At 39.0% G+C, this 22,859-nt stretch overlaps 1 protein-coding gene across 3 annotated transcripts in view; it reads left to right on the top strand.

Moving 5' to 3' along the window:
- Positions 1-22,859, top strand: part of ralyl (RALY RNA binding protein like) — a 123,590-nt gene that overhangs the window by 58,632 nt on the left and 42,099 nt on the right. The window lies entirely within an intron of this gene.

Genomic DNA, 22,859 nt, shown 5'->3' on the forward strand with positions numbered 1-22,859 from the left:
TGTGCACTCGCTGATACACAAGTGTCAGAGGTCATAGCCTGCTGCCACCACTGCAGATGAGACTGTTACTGTATATGTGCTATATGTTTGTGTGTGTGTGTGTGTGTGTGTGTGTGTGTGTGTGTGTGTGTGTGTGTGTGTGTGTGTGTGTGTGTGTGTGTAGCTAAAAAACCGCAGATGAGCAAATGCAAAAATTCTAAAATTGCAAAGCTGGCAGCACCGTCCTCCCCTCGCCTGCAGAATGAAAAATGGATGCTCCATTACTCTATCAAATATGAGTAGGAGTTCGTGAGATCGTAGCTAGGATTCTGAGCACAGCAATCATTACCAAATAATAGTACGTGTGATGCTATTTTGAGTGGAGCGCTGTATCTCTGTGCAATTCGCAGATACAAGCTTGAAGAAATTTCTCGTTTTGCAGGAGCGCAGATGTTTAATATAGCATCACATCAGACACGAAGACGCTTTCCTCTGTTCCTCTGTTGGTGAAACATTGAAAAAAAAAAGCCCCAGTACATACTAGACAGTAAAGAAACCTCCCTTGCCACAGTGTTGGCAGTATTTAAAGCAAGGATTCTTGATTTGTGGATATCAAACGTGCAACAGTGGAGCTCTAATGCCAAAATCAAAAGTAGAAAATATACAGTGCAGTGAAAAAGTGTGTGTTTCCTTCCTGATTTCCTATTCTTTGACATATTTATCATTTACCCTATTTGAAAGTAAGTGACCACCCCCAAATCATGATTTTCCACACCCAGCCTTGATTACTGCCAGACTTGTTAAATCAAGAAACCACTTAAACAGAACCTGTCTGACAAAGTAAAGCAGGCTTTAATATCACAAAAAGCCACACATCATGCCACAATCTAAAGAAACAGCTGAGAAAGAAAGTTAATGAGATCTATCGGTTTGGAAAAGGTTGCAAAGACACTTCTACGGCTTTGGGAACCACAGTGAGAGCCATTATCCACACAAGGAAAAAACTTGAAACGGGGGTGAACGTGTCCTGGTTCTACAGTTTTTTTTAAAAACAAAACCGTGTTGGAGTGGTCTGTTCATAATCAGGACTTAAATCTGATTGAGATGCTTTGGCATGACCTTAAACAGGCCGTACGTGCTGAAAAACTCTCCAGTGTGGCTGAATTAAAAATTCCTCCACACTGAGTTGAAAGATTTATTGCCAATTATCACAAATGGTTGATTGCGGTTCTTATTGCCAAGGGTGGCGCAACCAGCTATTATGTTTAGGAGGCAATCACTTTTTCACACAGGTAGGTTTGAATGATAAAAGAACAATAAATAAAAATACAGTTTTGTATTTACTCGGTTTATCTTTTGTCTAAAATCTGTCTAAAATGTGTTTGATCATCTGAAACATTAAAGAGTGATAAATGAAAAATATGCAAAAAAGAAAAAGAAAAAAGAAAAGAAAGACATTGTTTTTCAATTTATATATATCACAGTATCCTTGATTTGTTTTGCTTTGTGTGTCTCTCTCCATGGAGCTGAAACAATTAAACCTCGCAGTTTTTACCAAGCCAGTTGCTAGCTGTGCCTTTCTTCTTCCTGGCGCTGGCAATGGTAGTGTGCTGGAACTTTAACTGAATGCAAATGAGAATGAAGAGACTAAACAAAGCAATAAATTTGTTATCAAAGACTCAGTAGCACTCAAAACAACTGCGGGAAACTTGTCAGTATTAGCAGCTCCTTTTACAAAAACACATTTCATCTGTTGAATGCGTAACAGAAATGCTGAATTGTATGAACTCGGAACACTTTTCGCTCATTTTTCTGAAAGATGCAAACTATTCTCCGCGATGACAATAAAATCCCTCGTAGGACAATCGCTCAAGTATTTAGAGTTATCTGAGGTCAGCTGCTCTACATGTACTGTAAAGTACAAATGTCTCTTCCTTTCACTTCTGGTGCCTTCCCTGCCCTCTGGCTAAAAGTTGACTGGAAGAATTTCTTGTGGCTCAGTGACATGATGATTGCTGGCATCCATGAACCTCAAATGCATCTGAGCAGTTGCCTTCCTCACCCATTGAGAGGTATCAGCTCTATCTGTATGGCCTCCCTCTTCTCTGGGCTCAGGGGGCTGCCATGGAGACGACGAACGACAGATTTTTTTTTCAGCATCCCCGGAGCCTCCACATCGTTGCAGTGCCGATTTTTAATACGGCACGCTGAAAATAACCCTTACGCTACCTTAACATTAAGTGGAAGGACTCGCAAGGAGTTAACATCAAACTTGGGTCTTTGAAACTTTTCAGAGATTTCATAAAAAAGCTGATTATATAAAACTCCTTTGAAGTATTCGCATCAAATGTTTGCGATGCATATCACACTTGCCCTTTATGTGGTAAGCTGAATATCTATCATTTCTTGTTTTTCTCATCTACAGAGGTGGTTGTTTCAACCGTGTCCTGACGTGGCACGGTGAGCTTAAGTGCGTGCCTGGAAGCAGCAGACGTGTGTGATTGGCAGGTGGTGATTGAAGCCCTGATGGAAAAAGGGCAATGAAAGAATAACATCCTATATTTTTCTAAGCAAGGCCATGTATGAAGATACAAGCTGCTGTGTGAGCTGGGAGCGGAGGAGTGGAGGAGAGAGAGGTAGATAGCGGAGAGAGGGCAGGCTAACAACATCTCTGGAGAGCCTGCCTGGTAGCGAGTACACCTGATAATCTTTCTTCTGTTGACTCCTGTTTTAAGTAGCTTGACCCTCCCTGAAGAGATTCGCATTCCACCTGGAAGTTTCATGTTGAAGGTCCATCCCATTACAATATTAATGACCAAAGTGAAGGATAATGTTTGATGGATCACCAATCATACCGCCTCCAAATGGCATTGGCAAGAGTTAGGCACATAAATAATAAAGTGATTTAGATGCAAAATCCATCCTAAGCGGATTACAAAAGCAGTGGCACTGCAATCAATCGTCATTTTGGGCCAACATGATGCATAGCAAGCAGCACCGGACACAGAGAGTAAACTACAGCAGGGAGAAGAGTGAGGAGGGACAGGTAGAAGGAGAACATGCAGGGAGTAGTGCTTACAGTGGCTACAGATACACTTACTGGAGCTGTACGTTGCTTTTTTCTGGGTTTATTTTTATACTTAGAGATTAATAGACAAATACAGGTGACGTTATTTTATTTTTGATTATTAGGAGTTCGTCTACAGGGGACTTCTTTTAAAGGCATTTTACAATGTATTATTTTAATCAAGGGGCGAGACTGCTGTGAGGTCAGAACAGGACACTGGTGGCCAGTTGAAAGCTCCTGACATTAATGATAAAAAGCATCAAAACTGCCTTTAAGTTAGAATCTGTTATGTGAGTGTAGCTATGAGACACATGCAGAAACAGACCAATTAAAATCCAACATGAGGCAGATAAGCATAACAGCAACATTTGAAATATTGGCATTACATCAAATACTATGTTTTTCACAATCAATTTTACAATGCTCTCCTTCATTATGCTTGACAGAGTGCAGCGGCTAAAGTTTTAGTAGTGTTACATTCCACAGAATAAAAACTATGGAAACATGAGATTGAATTGAATTAAGAATATACCAGGCTAAATTCAAACACACTGCCATTGAATTTTGCATTATAATGCAACTGTAGTGAGACTGCATTATTTACAGGGACACAGCATTAAATGTAAGAACATAAGTAGCCTATAGTGTTTTCCCTGGAAGCTGTAAGTGAAAAGTAAAACAAAACTAAACTCGCTTCAAGCTAAAAGCCAAGGAGGCCTCCACATGATAAAATTTGATGATAAACATATTTTTTTTAACCTGGGATATTGTATCTACTGTAGGGCTGAGTTTTTTAACCAGTCGCTTAAAGCATTTCTACCATCTAAGCACATTAGTGATTTCCTGCAACATGGAATGCAACTAGCGATTGCTCCAGCCATACTCAGGTGAGTCATTTGTTTATTTTGGGGTTGCACATCAACAACTGCTCGTATCTCCTCTTTGCGAGCCCTTCGTGGCCTTGTTGCACTCAATGATATATTTTTGCTTCAAGTGGTGAAAAAAGTTTGTTGCTTCCACCTTTAGCAGGAGTAGTTTCCTTGTATATTTTGGAGAGTACTGTGCTGTGAGTACCTCCCTTTATCCCTTTATAGGTATTAAATCGTCATTGGAGACTGACATGCATCTGTTGTTCACATATCTCGGGGTTTGTCTCATTGTCCTGCATACTTGCTGTAGCATGATGTGATGCTTTGAAATGGCAAAGCCCTAACAGACAGCAGAAGGATTTAACTTCATATCCATTTTATTTATTTACTTTTAGAACTCTTTTGCATTGATGTTACTGGTGCAGCCACGATGAAATTAATCTAGAACCGTGAACTAGCATGAATTTGGCTCACTTTTTCTTAGCCTTATTTGTATGTTGTGTTTAATGTTAATTAGCAAACTCTACTGTGTGTTGTGTTAATAAAAAAAATAAACATGCTTAAACGCTAACCCCCCCCCCCCCCCCCCCAAAAAAAAAAAAAAAAACAATTAGCAATTGTAAACATTAGCATGTTAGCATGTTCACTGTTAGCATTTAAGGCCATCCATGCAAGAGCTAGCATGGTTAATGTTGCTTTTTTTATTTACACTTTAGCACTCACTTATCACACAGCACATGCTTTAAAACTGATTTAATACAGTCTACACTAATCTCATGCAGTTCACCTAAATTGGATTTGTTAGATTATTGCTCATCTGTAAGCAGCCTATTCAGTATTTGGTGTCTGTCCTCCAGCATTGAAATAGCTTTTCTCTTCACTCATTGTCTAACAGAGAGATTCAAAGCTGGCATACTACAAAACAAAAATGGGGGGGGGGGGGAGGAAATTTAATTAACACACAAAAGTAAAACTGATTAATTTAAAACATTTCAACACTTTTACACAAAATGCATGTGACCCCTTCATTGCGCTGCATATTACAGGCTTACCACTGTAAGTGAAAATCCAGGAGGGATTTCTTTTTCCTTTAATATCTATCCAAACCAATCCTGTATGTTATCCACCTGGCTGCTGTAATTCTTTCCATCATTCACTATTAGCATTCAGGAGGCTCAGTCTTGCTTTGAAATTTGCATAGATAATTCCAGCTATGTCTACAATAACTGCACAGTTCACTAACTTTATTTTGAGAGCCAGGTTTAGAAGCATGAACAGTCATGAGTGAGAGGCCCTTTGGGTATTGCAGTATGCAACGAGATGGGCCAATTTCTCCTGATCCACTGGACTGAGTCTTGCCAAATCAAACCCCATAAGGCATTTCCTGTATCCTTCATCTCCTTATGTTTGCTTCTGAGGCTGTAAGAATATTCAGTTCATGTGCATGTGTTAATATGTGAGTTATGTATGTGCTTGCAGATAGAAGCCATTCATCTGTGCTTCTTTCAGTAAAATGTTTGAATTTGAATATACCCATTTAACAGACATTGCAATATCAATGTAAAATCCATTTCTATCTCTTTCCTCTCGTAGCCCCTCTTGTAGCCCCTCTCTGCCTTTCTTTTTGGTATTTTTCCTTGTCCTTGTATGTGATTAGAATGCACCGCCGTCACCTGTCTCCTCTCTCATTAATCACGCACTGAGAGACTGGACCGGACATTGAATGCGCAGTTAGGCTGACCCAACGCTTGACAAAATACCAGGTACAAAGCGTACGGGCTCACATTCATACATTCATGTGAAATCAACAGCCTGGCCAGGCTCGCGGTTTATCCAAGCTGGAATGCAGTCAAAGTATAAGAAATTTAAAGTTTGTAATCGTGCACCTAATAGGCTTCTAATAAAGCCACCCAAGAAACGAGGAAATCGCATTTCCCCCAGCTGCCAGGATCTCTTTCTATCTATTTGTTTGTCCCCCCTTCTCCATCCCTTTCCCTCGTTCATACAGACTGACAAATGCTTTAGTGGGGCATGAGCCACAGTGTGGACAAAGTGAGATGGATTACTGTGTGGATTTTGGCAGAGGAAACTGCAGCTAATTCTCTGATTAGAAATCTGGGTTCAGAAGGCAGAGAAACACTGAGCTGTGAATCAGAGTGAGAGAATGGGGCTCAGTGGGCTTCAGCAAGCTGTGAGTGAGAATTTGTGTGTGGGAAAGTGTGTGTGTGGTCCAGGCACTTATTGACATATGTACAGGTTAGAAACCAGGCTAGTTTTAACACTTCTGCTTTGACTATTGTGGTCGTATTAATTTTATTGTTAATATGAGCAAAATTATTAATTTTTACTTTTGAAGTTTCATTCTTCTTCACCAGAGATCAGCAAACCAGCTGTATATATATATATATATATATATATATATATATATATATATATATATATTGCACGATTACAATATATATAGGTGGTTCGCTGAGGTGGTTCGCTGATCTCTGGTGAAGAAAAATGAAACTTCTTCCAGTGGTGGTGTGCTGACAAGTTTGGGGTTTGGGTTTTCATTCTACACCCCATTTGTTAAAGTGCTCTTTAGCAAAACAAAGAGAACTGGTACCTCAGCACAAGTAGAACGCCCACAATGAAAAATGCAGTATGTGCTCAGCTATTCGCTAATTGCAAAACTGGCAAATATAACAAAAATCCTATTTTTAAAAAAGAAGATTAAAGAAAAATTAGAAATGACATTAAAGAAACTGCTGATCCACTAGGGTTTTCTAGCACAACCACCTCTGGGGTTTACAGAGAAGGGTCTAAAAAAGAGAAAATATCTGGTGAGCGGCAGTTCTCTGGGTGAAAATACCTTGTTGATGCCAGAGGTAAAGGGATAAAGGCTGGACTGTTTTGAGCTGATAGGAAGGGAGCAGTAACAAAATTAACCACTCATTACAACCAAAGTATGCAGAAGAGCATCTCTGAAAGCACAGCACATCGAATCTTGAAGCAAAAGCTTTGGCTTAGGCTACAGTAACAGAAGACCACACTGGTTGTAGTGTGGTCCTACTTCAATATGGACCAAAAGCACTGTGCAAAAGCATTAAGAATTCTGTCCAAATTGCTGACTAATTTAAATACATGTAAATTTTCCATCCAATTTTGTTAGATAAGTATAACGTACAATGTTGAAGTTGATGGATTATGGCCAAATAATCTCACCCCAAAGGGTCGCGGCACATGGCCGCCCCTCCCTGATTCTGCCGGAGGGTTCTTCCTGTTAAAATGGAGTTTTTCCTCCCCACTGTCGCCAAAGTGCTTGCTCATATGGAGTCATATGATTGTTGGGTTTTTCTCTGTATGTATTATTGTAGGGTCTACCTCACAATATGAAGCAACTAGAGGCGACTGTTGTTGTGATTTGACGCTGTATAAATAAAATTGAATTGAAACTGAAATGAAATTTAATGATTGGTATACATTCAGTTTATATCAAGCATATTTTCCTTAATGAATAATTATTGGAAAAGCTAAACCTTTGATTTTATATATTTACATTGCATTTCTCTCAAAATTACTGCTTCATGTTTATTAAGGGTTAAAGTTAACAGAATATTGGTATTCTGTATTTATTTTTTATATATTAAGCATTTTTATGGTGATTACAAACAAAATGAGACATATGAATAAAAATGCATCATATTAATTCAGCTTTGTTGTTAGAGTAATCTACCACTTAAGAAGAAGACTGACAATAAGAGAGCAAGTGTCAACAAAGCACAAGCATTGGAGAAACACTCCAGTGACCACTGGTCACGAGAGGCTCTGAAGTATACCCCCGATGTTGACATGAGTCAGTAGAAGGCACGTCAGTGTACATTTCTATCTTAATATCTTCCAGCTGACCAACCAGCCACCTTAGATTGTGACTCTCTATATCATCCTTCTGCTGGCTGGGGTTCTTTTAAGCATGTGTACTTTAAAAAAAATAGCTGATAGCAGTTAGTAAATAAACCTCTGTGAGTTAATTCTGTTCCTTACTCCACAGAAGAGTGAAGAACAGGATTAACTTCAAGCCTAACAAGCATCCTGGATGCTTTCATTAATATTGCATCCATCTGCAGAGAACAAGAGAGAGAAGACAGCAAGGGGGAGTAGCTTTGGACCGAAGAAGAAAAAAAGCACTGTTGGGTAATTGTTTCCTATGCGTAATCAAAAATGCCCGTGTGCTGTTGAATTTGGGTTCACATTTAGGGCATGCCGATGCAGACAGGATGGTCATGAATGAACGAGTCATTGGCTGAAACTGAGTGCTGGAATTTCACGTAAGAACATAACGTAATAAAATGTAATTTTATAGGATTAGATGACATGTTTAGAAGAAACGTACTAATGTAAAGAGTCTTGACTTTACCCAGATAGCTACAGGAGTTTTAGCCATGTGCAATAAAAGCTGTGTTGTATGTGGGATTAGTGTTCTTACAGATGCTCTTTTTGCGAAAGCTGAGAGATAATACCTCAATAAGGCAAGGTCTTGCTGACAGAGACCACTGCAGTGCAACCTTTCCACAGAGCATCAGCTAAACAGACGGCTTCCCATAACAGATGTGACACAGACCCCAGGAATGGAAAATCTGCCCTTTAACACTTCATAATAATTGATCCAGTCAGTCATGTCTGTTTCTTAATTCATGCCTTAATTGTCAATGTGCACCTCGGGCGGAATGACAAAAGAGTAATCCAGGCGACAAAAAGGTGACGTATTGTGTGAGTAATGGTTCACGACTTGTGATTATACATGCAGTGATAATTACTGCGACCCCGGAGGGTTTCTGTGGTCCTGTGCTCACAGGACTCTGCAGCATGACCCCGCTGACTCCCCCTGCTTAGTGCATGAATTAAAAATCACACTGACAGACTTCCTGGGGACTTCGCCCCTGAATGAAGATGGACAGTATAAACAAAATAACATTAAAAAACAGCCCAGAACCTCACCCCGAGCAATATCTTGCTCTCTCATGTGTTTACTTCTCCTCTCACATTTCCTTATTTGACTTAGCATTCATTCTCCCTCCATCTCCTCGCTCTCTCGCCCTTCCTTATTCCTTCATCCTAATTACACTGCAAAGCTGAGGGCCCGTGACTCATGGCATCCAGTTGTTAGCATGGAATTCTTGCTCACAGCTGGAGGACGGGACCCAGCCTTGGGCTCCACTGTCCAGTAAAGGTCACACCGAGCATGATGGCGGTTAACTACGTCAAGTTTACAGCACTCAAAGCATCGCATTGGCTGCAGCCAGGAGTAACCTCTGACACCATCCAGCCACAGTTTACAGTCAGACCGCAACCACCCAAGGTACTCGGAGCCATTGTTCAGAGCAGTGGTGCTTAACAAAATCGGCCACTTGGCCTTCTCAGACCTGAACCCTGTGATATTTTAAGGGGCACAGCTCGAAGGATTATTGTGCAACTGAGAGAGCTCGGATTTGTTCCCAACAAAAGATTCATTCACAAACATTTGTCTAATTCAATATACAGTGATCAACCAAAACATCTGGTACTTCCGTCTGGTATTTTTGAACCCCCCCCCCCCCCCCCCCCCCCTTTTTGGTGTACAGCCTTACTTATCTTTAAGCTTTAACGTCTTTTCTCCAGCTCAGCTTCTTTTCCTTTATCGGTGCGTCCTCCTTTGTGACTGGTATGGATTTAATTAAGGAAATCAGTACGGGATAATGACTTCTACCTGAACTGACCTCTTTGTTAAAAGTGTCCTGAATATTTTGCATAATCACTGTAGATTGGATTAAGACGCTGAACGGCTTCCTCGCTCACTGAAACTCATTTCGGATAAGGGGTTCAGCTCCTGGAACCAAAGACATACTCATTAATAGTTGCACACTGCTCTGAGCTTACAGGATGACCAAACGTCTCTTCCATCTGTTGAGGGGGCGGAAGCATAACACCGAGATGTTTGCGCTGTGTCTCCAAGGAAAAATTGACAAACGCTTTATACACGCGATGGGGGGCAGGGCTGTTTTCAATAGATAGCAGCTGGTTTGAAGAGCAATCCTGACCTTGACTACTCCTTGTAGCTTGTTTACACATCCTTATTAGCCTGTAGCCTTGGTGGAAATGCAAGAAGTGGTGAAGTTACAAAGATAATGACTGCATGAAAGCAGGGACAGTTTTTAAAATTGAAAGGATATGATTATGCAGTGAATGTTCATGGGCAGGTTAGAATTCATATGTAATGCATGATCAGAGCATAAGAATGACTAAAAAGCAGCAGCTCTCATGTGCAAACTTCATGTAAAATCAAGTGTCTTTGTTTTCCCATTCAAGTATGCAAACATATTTAAGTGGGCCTTGTCACAGATGGGTTTTGGACTTGAGCTGTAAAGTGTGTCACTGTTTCCTCTGTAGCCTACCTGTGTGACAGAATTATTAATGAGCTGTGTCTGTATTTATGCACCTCATCTAACAGGGGAAGATGGGCTGCTTTCATTACTTTGAGTTGTGGGAGCCATCCTGTCAAATGAAATTTGAACGCTGGCCAAGATGAGCGCTTGTTATAAGAAAAAGGGGAAATTCATCAAGTGTTAATTTGGTTTGAAATGATGGGTCAGGACAGCGTCAGCCTCATCTCCTCGTATGTCGAGTACATGAAGAACATGGAATCAGGAGTATCTGTCTAAAAAGGCACGTTGTCAGTCTGTGGTCACTGAGCACCACACTGTGGAACTCGGCAGTTATTACCGTTTGGGACTAGCATCCTTATTTATAAAGATGCAATCTCGTCTCACGCATTGATCTACAGTGTCAACTTTTCTGTATGTTTAAGGTTTTATGTCATTATTATTTTAAATGTCATTATAATCAGAGGATTTTTTTAAATGGGTCTTCAAAATTTCACTGCACTCCTGTGGCGTTGTCAGATCAGCCTGACACTGAGTCAAACATCTGCGCACGTGAAGCGTATATAGTGATAAGCCACAACATTAAAAGAATTGAAAAACACTGAGAATCTTGTGAGAATGTCATCATCTGCTGGGAGACTTTGGGGACTAATTTAATGCCAATGTTACTCTAACTAGTACCACGAAACACTGCTGCAGATCAGGATCCTGTACTGTAAAGCAACTTCACTGTACCCAGGATATCTTTCCATTATCTGGCCTCTCGTATCCTACCGCTGGAAATCGGGCTAAGCCGTCACACGAAGGCAGTGGATAGGTCCACTTGTAGAAGAGTAAGAAAGGTAAAACTAAAATATTTTTTAAAACAACAACAGGAAAGTAATCACATAGGAGGAGATACGCATTAAAAGCACTGTGAATATGTGTGCTTTTTAAGCACTTTGGTCAATAGGACTGTAAAAGATAGTAATAAATTTAGTGTGCTTGATATAGATATTATATAAAATTAATGTTTAGATGTGTTTAAGACTGTATAGCTTTTAATCTTTCAGCTGCACCTCCAGTGGTGTTTAGAGGTCTCAGAAAGGTGTAGAATAAAAATAAAAACAGAATAAAAACAGAGGCTTAACCTACTTGCAATTTAAAAATAGGGTCAAGAAATACAAATAGGTTCCCTAATTTTAAATGTAGAATCATAAAATCTAAGCATGAATATTATTTCCTAATATTCATCAGGGAAAGACAAAGAAGCATTTTTAAAACGTCCTAATATCTATGTACAGGGGTCCAAGAGATCTTCTAGGAATGGCATTTGAGTCACTGGTCAGTGGGTGTTGATTTTGTACCTGTTGATCTCTAATAGAGAATATAATTTGCTCTGGAGCAGGTTGGGTCTTCAGCTTGAGTTACCATGAACCACATTTATAATACTACAAACCCAGAGTTAAACCTGGAGTTTCTACAATTCCACTTTGTAGCACAGGCCTTTGTAAGCTCCAACATGGCAAGGGATGTCCCCAAAGAGCAGCAGTCTCCTCCAGCAGCATGACACACTCTGCAAAGGACAGGCTTCAGAGCCCAAAGTAGGAAAGGTGTTGACCTTAAAACCTCCCAGATCCAATCAGATTGAATCCACAAAAGCCTGACATCCCAACCCACAGGATTTGCTGCCAGTGTCCTGTGCCAAATGCCACAGGACAGCCCCATAGGGACCATGTCCATTACCAAAAGGTCAGAACTGAGTTGGTGGCACCAGCAAGACCAGCAAAATAGTTCTGATGTTTCAGTGTGGATAGTCATTGTAAGTATACAAATACCGAGGCATGTTTTTGTTGTATGTGTCTGTGTCAATGACAAAAAACCTAAACCATATATGTAGCCTCTTTTATGTATGTAGGTTACATCATTTATACAATAAACCACCTTTTTGGTATTTATTAGCATCTATTAATATTTAGGCTAAAACTATTGTTGCACTGTATTGAAGGAGTTGTAGTCATAAAGATTAATAATGCATATCTGCTCACAGATTTGTTATCATTTGAGATGCTTACTTTGTTATTTCAATTACCGAGATAATTTCAAGTTCATTATTATAGTTATGAATTGCATTTTTAGCGTACTTTATAGTTTTTACAAGGGCTGCAGTAATGACTACTTTGTATGAGTAGCTTTTCTTGTACTTATAATCAGTTTTTCTTAGTGAGCATTTTGAGAAATTAGATTTTTGCTGCCTTTCTTTGCATCATTCAGACTTAAGATTTTGTTTTTTGTTGACCACTGGGGAAAATAAAACAGAAACAACAAAGAAAACCATTTTTATTTGCCTCAGAAATTAAATTTTGAATTAATAGGTAAAAAAAAAAGAAAAAAGGTAATCATGCCAGGCAGTCTTAACTTCAGGTCACAATTGTTGTTGTTGTCACAGTTAGACACAGAAACAAACCAAGTCACAGCACCTGTGAGTACAGTTCATTGTACTCACAGTTTGAGTCTCATTTAAACAAGCGTAAGAGTAAGAATGACTAAATAGAGTGCACCTGTGTGTAATCTAATGTCAGTACAAATACAGCTGCTCTGTGACGGCCTCAGAGGTTGTCTAAGAGAATATTGGGAGCAACAACACCATGAAGTTCAAAAAACACAGCAGACAGGTCAGGGATAAAGTTACTGAGAAATTTAAAGCAGGCTTAGGCTGCAAAAAGATTTCCCAAGCCTTGAACATCCCACGGAGCAATTATTCAGAAATGGAAGGAGTATGGCACAACTGTAAACCTACCAAGTCAAGGCCGTCCACCTAAACTCACAGGCCGAGCTGGACAAGTTGCAGAGATCTACAGCTCAGGTGGGGGAATCTGTCCATAGGACAACTATTAGTCGTGCACTGCACAAAGTTGGCCTTTATGGAAGAGCAGCAAGAAGAAAGCGTGGTCAGAGTTGATGGGAAGATGGATGGAGCCAAATACAGGGCAATATTGGAAGAAAACCTCTTGGAGTCTAGAAAAGACTTGAGACTGGGGCGGAGCTTCACCTTCCAGCAGGACAACGACCCTAAACATAAAGCCATAAAGGGCAACAATGCAATGGTTTCAAACAAAACATATCCATGTGTTAGAATGGCCCAGTCAAAGTCCAGATCTAAATCCAATCGAGAATCTGTGGCAAGATCTGAAAACTGCTGTTCACAAACGCTGTCCATCTAATCTGACTGAGTTGCAGCTGTTTTACAAAGAAGAATTTTCGTTCCACTTCTCACGTGTACACCACTTTGTGTTGGTCTTTCACGTGGAATTCCAATAAAATTGATTCATGTCTGTGGCTCTAATGTGACAAAATGTAGAAAAGGTCAAGGGGGCCGAATACTTTTGCAAGCCACTGTGTGTGTGTGTGTATATATATATATATATATATATATATATATATATATATATATATATATATATATATATATATATATATATATATATATATATGACTGACATTGTGTATTTGAGATGTTCTACAGTTCTATCAGGGCATTAAACTACTGAGATGTTCTCATAAATTACTGTTTTATGTCATTGGATATATTTTTATTTTCACTGTATTCAATGTTATCACTTTGATTCCATTTTTTTTTTATGTATTTCTTCATTTATTTATTAACACAGCAACTGCTGTGTTAATAACAGTTTGTGAATATGCAGTCATGTGTCACCCCATGTTTCAGTAGCTTGTAGAATCACCTTTAGCAGCAAAAACTGAAGTAATTGTTTCCTCTATGACTTTATCAGTGTCTTGTATTATTCTGGAGGAATTTTGGTCATCTGTTCTTTACATTGTTGCTTCAGTTCATCAAGGCTGGCGGGCATTTGTTTATATACAGCATTTCAATAAAGAAATCAATTCTGACTGTGGCACTGTAGCTTTGCTTTGGATCCCTTTTCACCGCATGACCCAGTTTAGGCCAAATGAGCAGTTGGACAGATGGCTTCCTATTTGACTCTAGAATACTTGAGTATACAAAGGAGTTGATGGTCAGCTCAATGGCTGCAAAGCAAGCCCAAATCAACACCCCTGTACAATGACAATAACAAGCTATTCTACTGTATTCAGTTGGTTTGAGGTATTTGTGCTGATATGCTTTGTTTGGTTTTCTCCAAATGTGACACTGTGCATTGTGACCAAACATCTCCACTCTGGTCTTGTTTGTCCAAAGGACATTGTTCCCGAAGTTTTGTGGTTTGTTCAGATGCAAACCTAAGCTTTAGCGAGAAACAACAGTTCCAAACAAACCAGGCTTGTTCAGGCTTTTTCTTCTTCTACTGTCATAAACTTCAACTTTTAACATGCTTCAGTTTGCAGTTTCTCTGAGCGTTGCATGGTTTGTTCTTAGGTTGAATTTGTTGGAAAGCCCACTCCTGAGGAAATTGTAGCATTGTGTTTACACACACCTGAATGCCTCAGACCAGCAAACTGCCAAAATGTCTGGTTTTATAGATGTGCTCACACTTGCTGATGATTGGTTAATCCACTGCATTTGAATAGCAGCACCTGGCCAGTCTGGTTTTTGTTGTTGTGTCATGGTAACAGTTCATCTGCTTGTACAGTAAAAATGTTTTGACAAGTGCTGTCTGGGTAATTTTTTCCAATAACAGATCTGTGACAGTATTTTATTAGCAGTGACAATGGATGTGTTAACAAGAGCATTTACAGTTAGTCTTCTGAAAAGTTACGTTCCAGACGTAGCACACCTTCATACTTTCAGTTTCAGTTTGAGTCTACAAGTCCTAGAGCTCTTCTGAAGTGTACTTGTGAAGGTCTTTTACTAAAAAGCAAACCTGACAATCTGCCATTTATCATCCTTGGGACATTAATCACTCTATTCTTTACGAGCGCCACTTTCCAACTCATGTCAAAGAATTTACAGCCTTGTTAATCTCAGCTGCAGTAGGTAGAATAAGAAATGAAGTGAAATTCACCCCCTTCTACCCGCTTTGCCCAAAATAATTCTGTAGGCAATGGTTCAGACAGTTTTGGCTCCATTACATCCAGGAGACATTATTGTCTTTGTATTGGATTTTTCTAACCCTCTCCACCCTGTGGGGTTTGCATTATCTCCACTGACTGGGTGAATATCTGTGGCGCTGATAGCGTCAGAGCCGAATTAGATTTGGCAGTCTTTAATGCTTGTATGAATACCAATTGCAACTAGTTCAACATTTGAATACTTCTTAATGTGATTCTTTGCACTCTGCTGACCCTGACAGATGGAGAGAGAGAGAGCAGGAAGCAGGAAAAAAGAGACTTAACCGAGCGAGTGAGCGAGGGAGTGAGAATAAAAGCGAAGGGATCATGCAGATTAGAGCCTAAATAAAAGCCAAATGAGGTCTTACTTGAGAAGATGTAGGCTAGATAGATGTAAATCACATGAATAGATTAATCTATGTATGATTAAATGAAGGTAGATGAGAGCATGGGTGGAACAGTTTTGCTCTATAAAAGCCTCAACTTAGCAAATAATTTAATAAAACAGGGTGTTTAAATGTGCTTCTGTTGATGACTTAAAAGATTTACTCTCACTTAATCAAGTATTAGAATCAAATTCTTTGCAAATGAAATTAAGAAAAAATGTTTGTTGTACAAAAACTGTTTGGTTTCTTCTTTATTATTTTTAGTTATTAGTTACTGTCACCAAATGCAAGATTTCTTGGATATTTGTTGTTGGTTTTGACTTGAATATTTTCTCGTCTTAAATTATTTGAATTTTCTTGAATTGATTGTATTATTCTGCCATACAGTGTTTGTATTAACTTTGGCTTGTGGTTTCCTGGGATAAAATCCAAACTCTGCATAATCCTTAATACAATAGGAAATAAAAGAATGGATGACTCGTATTTGTTCATTGTTTTAGCAATGTCATAATATTTAGCTCAGAATGGATTTTCAAATGTCATTATGTGCAAACAAAGACTATTATCACTAGTAAACTGAAAGAGCAAAATATCAGGTGAAAATCTGGTCCAAGGCATGCTGGGATAGTGTCCAGCACCCAGCCTGCTGTTACCCAGATTAAGAAAAAATCAAAAGTGAGCACATAAATGAATAAATTGTATTTTTAATCCAAGAAAGGCACCAATACTGAAAGCTACAGTACAGTGCAAAAGTTTTAAGCTTCAATTTTCTCCAAAACCACTGGCTGAAATGCAGCCGAAACCATGACAGCGCCGCCTCTATGCTTTACAGATGGCTGTAGACACTGCTATTCCTCTCTGCTCGACTTTTTTGAACTAACAATTTCAAATTTGGATGAATTGCTCTATGTGACCCATTGCCACTGATTTTCAGTATTTGGCATACCTCAGCATTTTCTCCCAGTAGATGTTATAATTCTTTATTTAAAAGGGACAGTGCAGTTTAACATAGTCCAAGTATAAAACGTGAAACTGATGTACTGCACAGAAGTTTATAGCTATTGCTAATTTCCAACTATTGTCCCTTGTTGGCCTCACATTCACAATACACAGAGTTAAAACATACATTTTCATGAAACCAAAATACACCATGAGTACTGCTACAATTAACAGACAATTTAAAAACAAACAAAAAGATTAATTAAAATGACTACAGCTCTGATTTCCCTTTAACCAACCTTTAACCTTCAATGTAAAGAAACTAATATCTATAATCAGTCAGATTTCAGTTGGAAGTGTGTTCCACAGATGGCGAGCCTTTATGGAAAACACTGATTGTCCAAATTTAGATCTGCGATATGATATTTTGCAGTTGCCGTTCACCATACTCCTAGTAATGCGATTACTATCTTGTCTTTGGATGTAGGTGTCAGGGTTCCTGGGTCGGTGACCCAGTGTTTTCAGTTTTGTTCACGTTCAGTTTATTTTGCCACTTCCATGTTCTCACTTCCTGCTTTTCCTGTGTCAGCTCGTCTCGTGTCATTAGCCAGTTTATGTTCAGCTGTGTACTCACCGGTCTCTCATTATCATCCTCATCAGTCTGTGTATTTAAGCCCTCTGTTTCTACTCGTTCACTGTCGTGTCATTGATGTTATGTTGTCGTTTCCGCCTGCGTTCAGCCATTCAGCCATTCAGCCATTCAGCCATTCAGCCAGTCCTTCAGTCCTTCAGTCATTCGTCCAGCCAGCCATTTTCTACCTCTGTTCTGTTCATCCACTCCTTATAATAAACCTTCACCAGTCTTCACCTACCTGTGAGTCCTGCGTTTGGGTTCCTTCTTCCTCTCTTCCTCGCCTCCACACAACGTCTGACAGTAGGACTCTCTGGGATCAGCCTATTAATACACTTGTAGACTCGTTTAAGTAAACACAAATGATTAATACTCTTAAAACTAAGTAAATTATATGTCTTTAAAATGTGACAATGATGCAGTCGAACAGATTTTTTATCCATTATTTTCAAAGATTGATTATATAAGGATATCACATGCTGAATTGTTGATGGTGCTGCTTGAGTCCAATGTGTCACACAATATGAAAAATGAGAAAATATCATGAAATGCATGAATAACTGAGCTGTTGAAGTGGGTATGTGATGCCAAATTAGCTTAAAGCAATTTAGATTAACCTTAACTGTCGTTGATGGATCAGCTGAAGGGCCAGATGCATTACTCAGGTCCTTTGTCAGATCTTTGCCTAATTTTTACCTCTTTCTTATGACACAACTTTTGGTTTTGGTCTAACACTTGTCCTTCACAGTTTCCTCAAACACACTGTACACCATGCAGAGGTATGCCACGTTTTTGTCTACATAGCTCCTTGGAAATCACTTTGTTGGAGCAAAGAACACTATTTTATGCCTGTCACACTGTTTTTATAGATCCAACTGAGAAGAGCAAAATAATGTGTTTTTCTGACAGGCTGCTAGTAGCATAGGTCCTAAAGATACCATTTAAAATTGTTTCTTGGTGACGTTGTCTGTTATGTGTAGACACAACGCAGGTTCATGCGTTCTTTTATGCTTGAGTGATTCATAGGTAAATGTTAAGTGACTTAATGAGCATAAAAAAATTAAAATAGAAAACATTGGGGTGTTTTTTAATATTAGGTATAAAGCAGCCAACACCCAAAGACAAACTTTGAAAGTCCTTCAGAAAGCCTGGAAAATTGATTTGGCTCCTTGAAAGCAAAATATGAAGAAATGAAGGGTGGCTCTTGACTTTTGCAGTCTTGTCTTTCCCCTAATAAAGAATAAACTATATCATACTGTTCAAATGATTTGGGTCAGTAATATTGTACAAATATAGATTTCTGTTTACTTAGACTGAAATTATAGGAAAGCAGAATTTGGCCATGGTGTGTGCCCATTAACACTGAGCGCCTAAGGACATGTTACTGAAGGCAGGTTTATTTGCATGTACCATAACCAAAAATGATACACGCTCATATTTACAAAATCATCACGATTGTGTGATCATTACTTTCATTACCAGATAAAAGCTGCCTGTTGATAACACTGGTCTGATACTCAGCTAAAGAATTTCCACAAAAATCCACACACAGTACAGAAACATATATGTCATTTCTATTTTTAACATGGAAATCTGTTTTTCCTTCAAATCTCTTTGTGAGAAGCAGCCATCGCTGTTATGCTGTGTATTCTCCACTAGAGTGTGCAATTTTCCTTCTCAGGTTTGGGTTACAATCAGCACTTGAACTGGAGGGATGCTCTCGTTTAGTTGAGACATTTTGTTCTTGTTTCTGCTTCTAAAGATATAACACAATATGTAGTATAGGATCCTGTTTCCTTATACAGTGAGTTTTAAAGTATATCTCACTGCAAATAATCCTCCATTAATCCTCCCAGTATAAATCCCCTTTGTGTATGTTGGCCCTTTGAGTAAAAGGAGGTTAATCTGCATGCCTAAACTTGGAGAAGGAAAGTTAGGATGTGTTGAAATGTATATAAAAGCACTGCTAACAATGCAGAAGTATAGCAGTCCTTTTTTTAATTGTAAATTTTCATTTTCATCTCTCCTGCCTTTTTTCGGGGGGTTTTGTCTGAGGGGTTTGTCGATCTGGACTGAATCCAAACAAGTGAGGTGTTCAAGCCATGCAAACACACTGTTAGCACAAAGAGATAATTTCTCGTCACAGACTGCTAGGCAGTTGCAGCAGTTGACACTCGATATACGTTTGCAATTACTCAGTAGTGCCAAAAGCAGTAGCTGTCTAATGAGCTAAGAGAGGTTGTAAGTCACAGGCCAATGAGATGTGATGGCTTGAGCAGATTTGTATCCATAATGTAGACAATCTCCCCCCTGGGCATCCTCCATCTCAGCCATAAATGAGGGTCATTTGTTAACAGGCGGTGTGCTTCAAATGCCAGCGGAGATTGTCTCAGAATCCAGAGCACTTTAGATTAGGTTGATGCATGTACATATTCTACTGAGCTCTTTGTGTCTTAAAAAGGGTAATGATGTGCTAAGTGCTATGAAGACTTTATGAGTTTCCTGCAAACGGGGTATATTCGTCTTCTTTAGGAAATCACCCAATTTCAGTTGCTGGTAATTGCATTTATCTTTCCCTTATATACAGAAATGTTATTAAATTAGTTTAACTGGATTCAAACTGCACTAAGGTGCAATATTGCTAACAGCGCTGCAGCTTAATATTTAAAAAGACAGATAGTCCCTATGAAAGGTTTGGCAGCTCTCTGGTCCTGTGTACAGATGTGTATATAATAAAGTTGTGTCCTTTTTCAGATAAAAAGTGTAATCCAGTTGCCTTGAATGGTGTTTTCTTTCTTCTTCTTCTTCTTCTTTGGCTTATTTAAACATGCAGCAAATAGGCTGCAAGGTGAACATCGTTTTTAAAAAGCTGGGGCGATATTCACTCTCCTAGTCCTTTTCAGTTGACCCTGAAATAAATATCTCATTCAGCCAGTTAATGCTCAGCTATATCCAGTTAAAAATGACCCTACAATTAAATTCAACTTGGTGGCTGAAAAACCGAAACAGTTAGAAAGACAATGAAAAAAATATAAAAGGCAACAGAAAGGACAGAAGCAGAAGATTTTATCTGAACTCCTTTCAGAAATACATTAGTTCCTTTGTTAATACATTATAGATCGGCGGCTTTGCGAACTTTATAGAAATCTTAGGCATTTTGTTTAAACCTTCTAAGGTCTTCAACTTGTTGAGCCTGCTATTCAAACTTTAGTTACTAAACAGGTTCAGAGTGCTGCAGTTTTGACGTATTCAACATAAAACTTCAAACATCAAATGTGAATGTTCATGACTGCTCTAAAAAGGGGAATGCTGCTGTTTTCACCACTCACAAGGTTGCTGAAGTGTGCTTGACAAAGACGCATTTAATTAAAAAAAAATAAGGTATTTTGTAAAATAAAAAAACTAAAGAAAAGCATTAAATGTGGAATTTAGCCTTGCCCAGATATTTATCCTTCCTAAAGCTCGATGAAAAGACCTTGAGTCAAGTCGGAGTGCATTTCTAGTGCTTGCCTTGTGTATTTAAAAAAATCTAATTTTATTACCCATTTGATTAGCCGAGTTTTCAGGTTGTACTCTTGTTGTATTAATCCATCATGGACAGCAGATGTCCCCGCTGCCCTATCTGGTTCTCTCATCACTAGCTGCAGTTGAATGGAAATGGTTTATAATCTTATTTTTTTTAAACATTTTACCATAAAAAAGGTTCACAGGGCTGAAGGTTTCCCAACAAATGACTTTGACCTACAGCTCAGTGTGAACCACTAATCACAGCCTGTATTGATTTATTTGATTTGCCCATTTTCACAAGATCTACTTTGAGGGTCTTCATCATTTCTAGGTTTCAAAGTGAAAATATAAAGAAGACCATTTGTCACCGGGGCATGTTAGGGCAGCAGCAGTTTCAGAGTGGAGCAATATTGATTGAATTTCTGTTTCTTCCATGATCTTAGTTTTCAGAGTGATTTCTTTTTTGCTCTCTCTCACTGAACAATTCAGCCAAAAACGAGGGGGCACGTAGTGCTTTTTTACCCCACACAACAATAAAGTAATATATTGGAATAAATCACACAAAATCAACATCCATCCTGCTTCCTTCCCCTTGTCTCCTTAGCAACACAATCCCCTTTGCAAGTAAGATGAGATGCACCTTTTTCAAGCTTGCCTAGAGGCTGTGGAGGGAGTGTATTATTATTTTTATGCCAGTATCAGTAAATGCACATGTGTAAGATAACTATCAGATTGAATATTACTTGTTGTGCTAAATCAAAAAGGATGTACCATGGCAACATTGTGCCCTTTGAATGAATGACAATCCAGTTATTTCCAGCATACGGACAAACCTGAAGCATTTTAAAGGCTCATAAGTTTGAGTAATGCCAGCAATGTGGACATCAATGTGAGTCTGTTACTTAGCCGGGTTAACGCCATAAGCTGATGAGCTCAAAAAGGCACATAAATGTACCTATCTCAGCAGATAAATAACATATGACGGCGGTCTAATCCCATGAATTAAGAAAAATGAATAAGCAAAGCTGCAAATATCCTTGATTCTCTCAACACAAATGCTAGACCTATACATCTACACAAAGCTAGCTGTTTACATGGCAGCTGTGTTACTTTAGTATTCTTCTGTACAGAAAAAAGACATGGTCTTCCCTAACTAGGCATCTTCAAATCCTGGAGCCATTCCCCTGATGCTCGCTGCACTGCCTTTTGAACTTCAAGTATTGGCAACACATAACAAACTCAAATCTGACTTCCTGAAGCTTTCCAAGTGTTCGACTACAGTTAGGACAAAGTGGTTACACTTGCTAAGCTACATCTGCTGGATGGATTGTGGCAGAACAGACAAGCTGGTCTTCAGCAAACTGGCAAAGGGACAAGGTCACGAGGACGCCCCAAAAAGTTTGACCAATAATGGTATAAATAGTAGCAGATCACAGTACTTCAGTCTGGTTAAAGGTCCATGGAAACATTAATTCTTGGCTCCCTTTATCTAAAACCTAAATAAGCACTTTGCTGATTAGTTTATGGCTTCACTGACTTTTTTAGTACAACATTATACTACTTTTGTAAATGATGGTCTCAGTTAAAGTGAAAAAGAGTACAGATGAATATACCTTTGATATGTTTTGGTTTCAAAACATCAGGATAGCAGTGGTGAACAAAGTCTTCATAGCAGCATTTAACTAACAGGGAGACGTCCTGGTAGCTAGGTACATACACAGTCTTTAGGTCCGCTTTTGGTCCTGACTGCAGTGAATTGCTATGAACATTTGTACAGGCACTTATGGCCCAGCACAATATCAGTTCCTAATCAGCAGATTTTCCCTGCATAGTGCCAATAGGAAAATTGTCTGGACATCTGTCAAATGGCTTACCATGAAATTGCCTCAGGGGAAATGTCCAGGACCTACAGTAGTGCCATCACGATGTCAAATCCAAAACAGAAGTGTTAAGCATACAGCCACTGCTAAAATATAATTTACCACATGGCCACAGTGCCCAAGTAGCTTCACCCCTACAGTTTTGCTAACATGACAGTTTTGATGAATCCTCCTCTATGGTGACAATAAA

Source organism: Astatotilapia calliptera, chromosome 9 (assembly GCF_900246225.1).
Source record: "Astatotilapia calliptera chromosome 9, fAstCal1.2, whole genome shotgun sequence".
Classification (NCBI taxonomy): Eukaryota; Metazoa; Chordata; class Actinopteri; order Cichliformes; family Cichlidae; genus Astatotilapia; species Astatotilapia calliptera.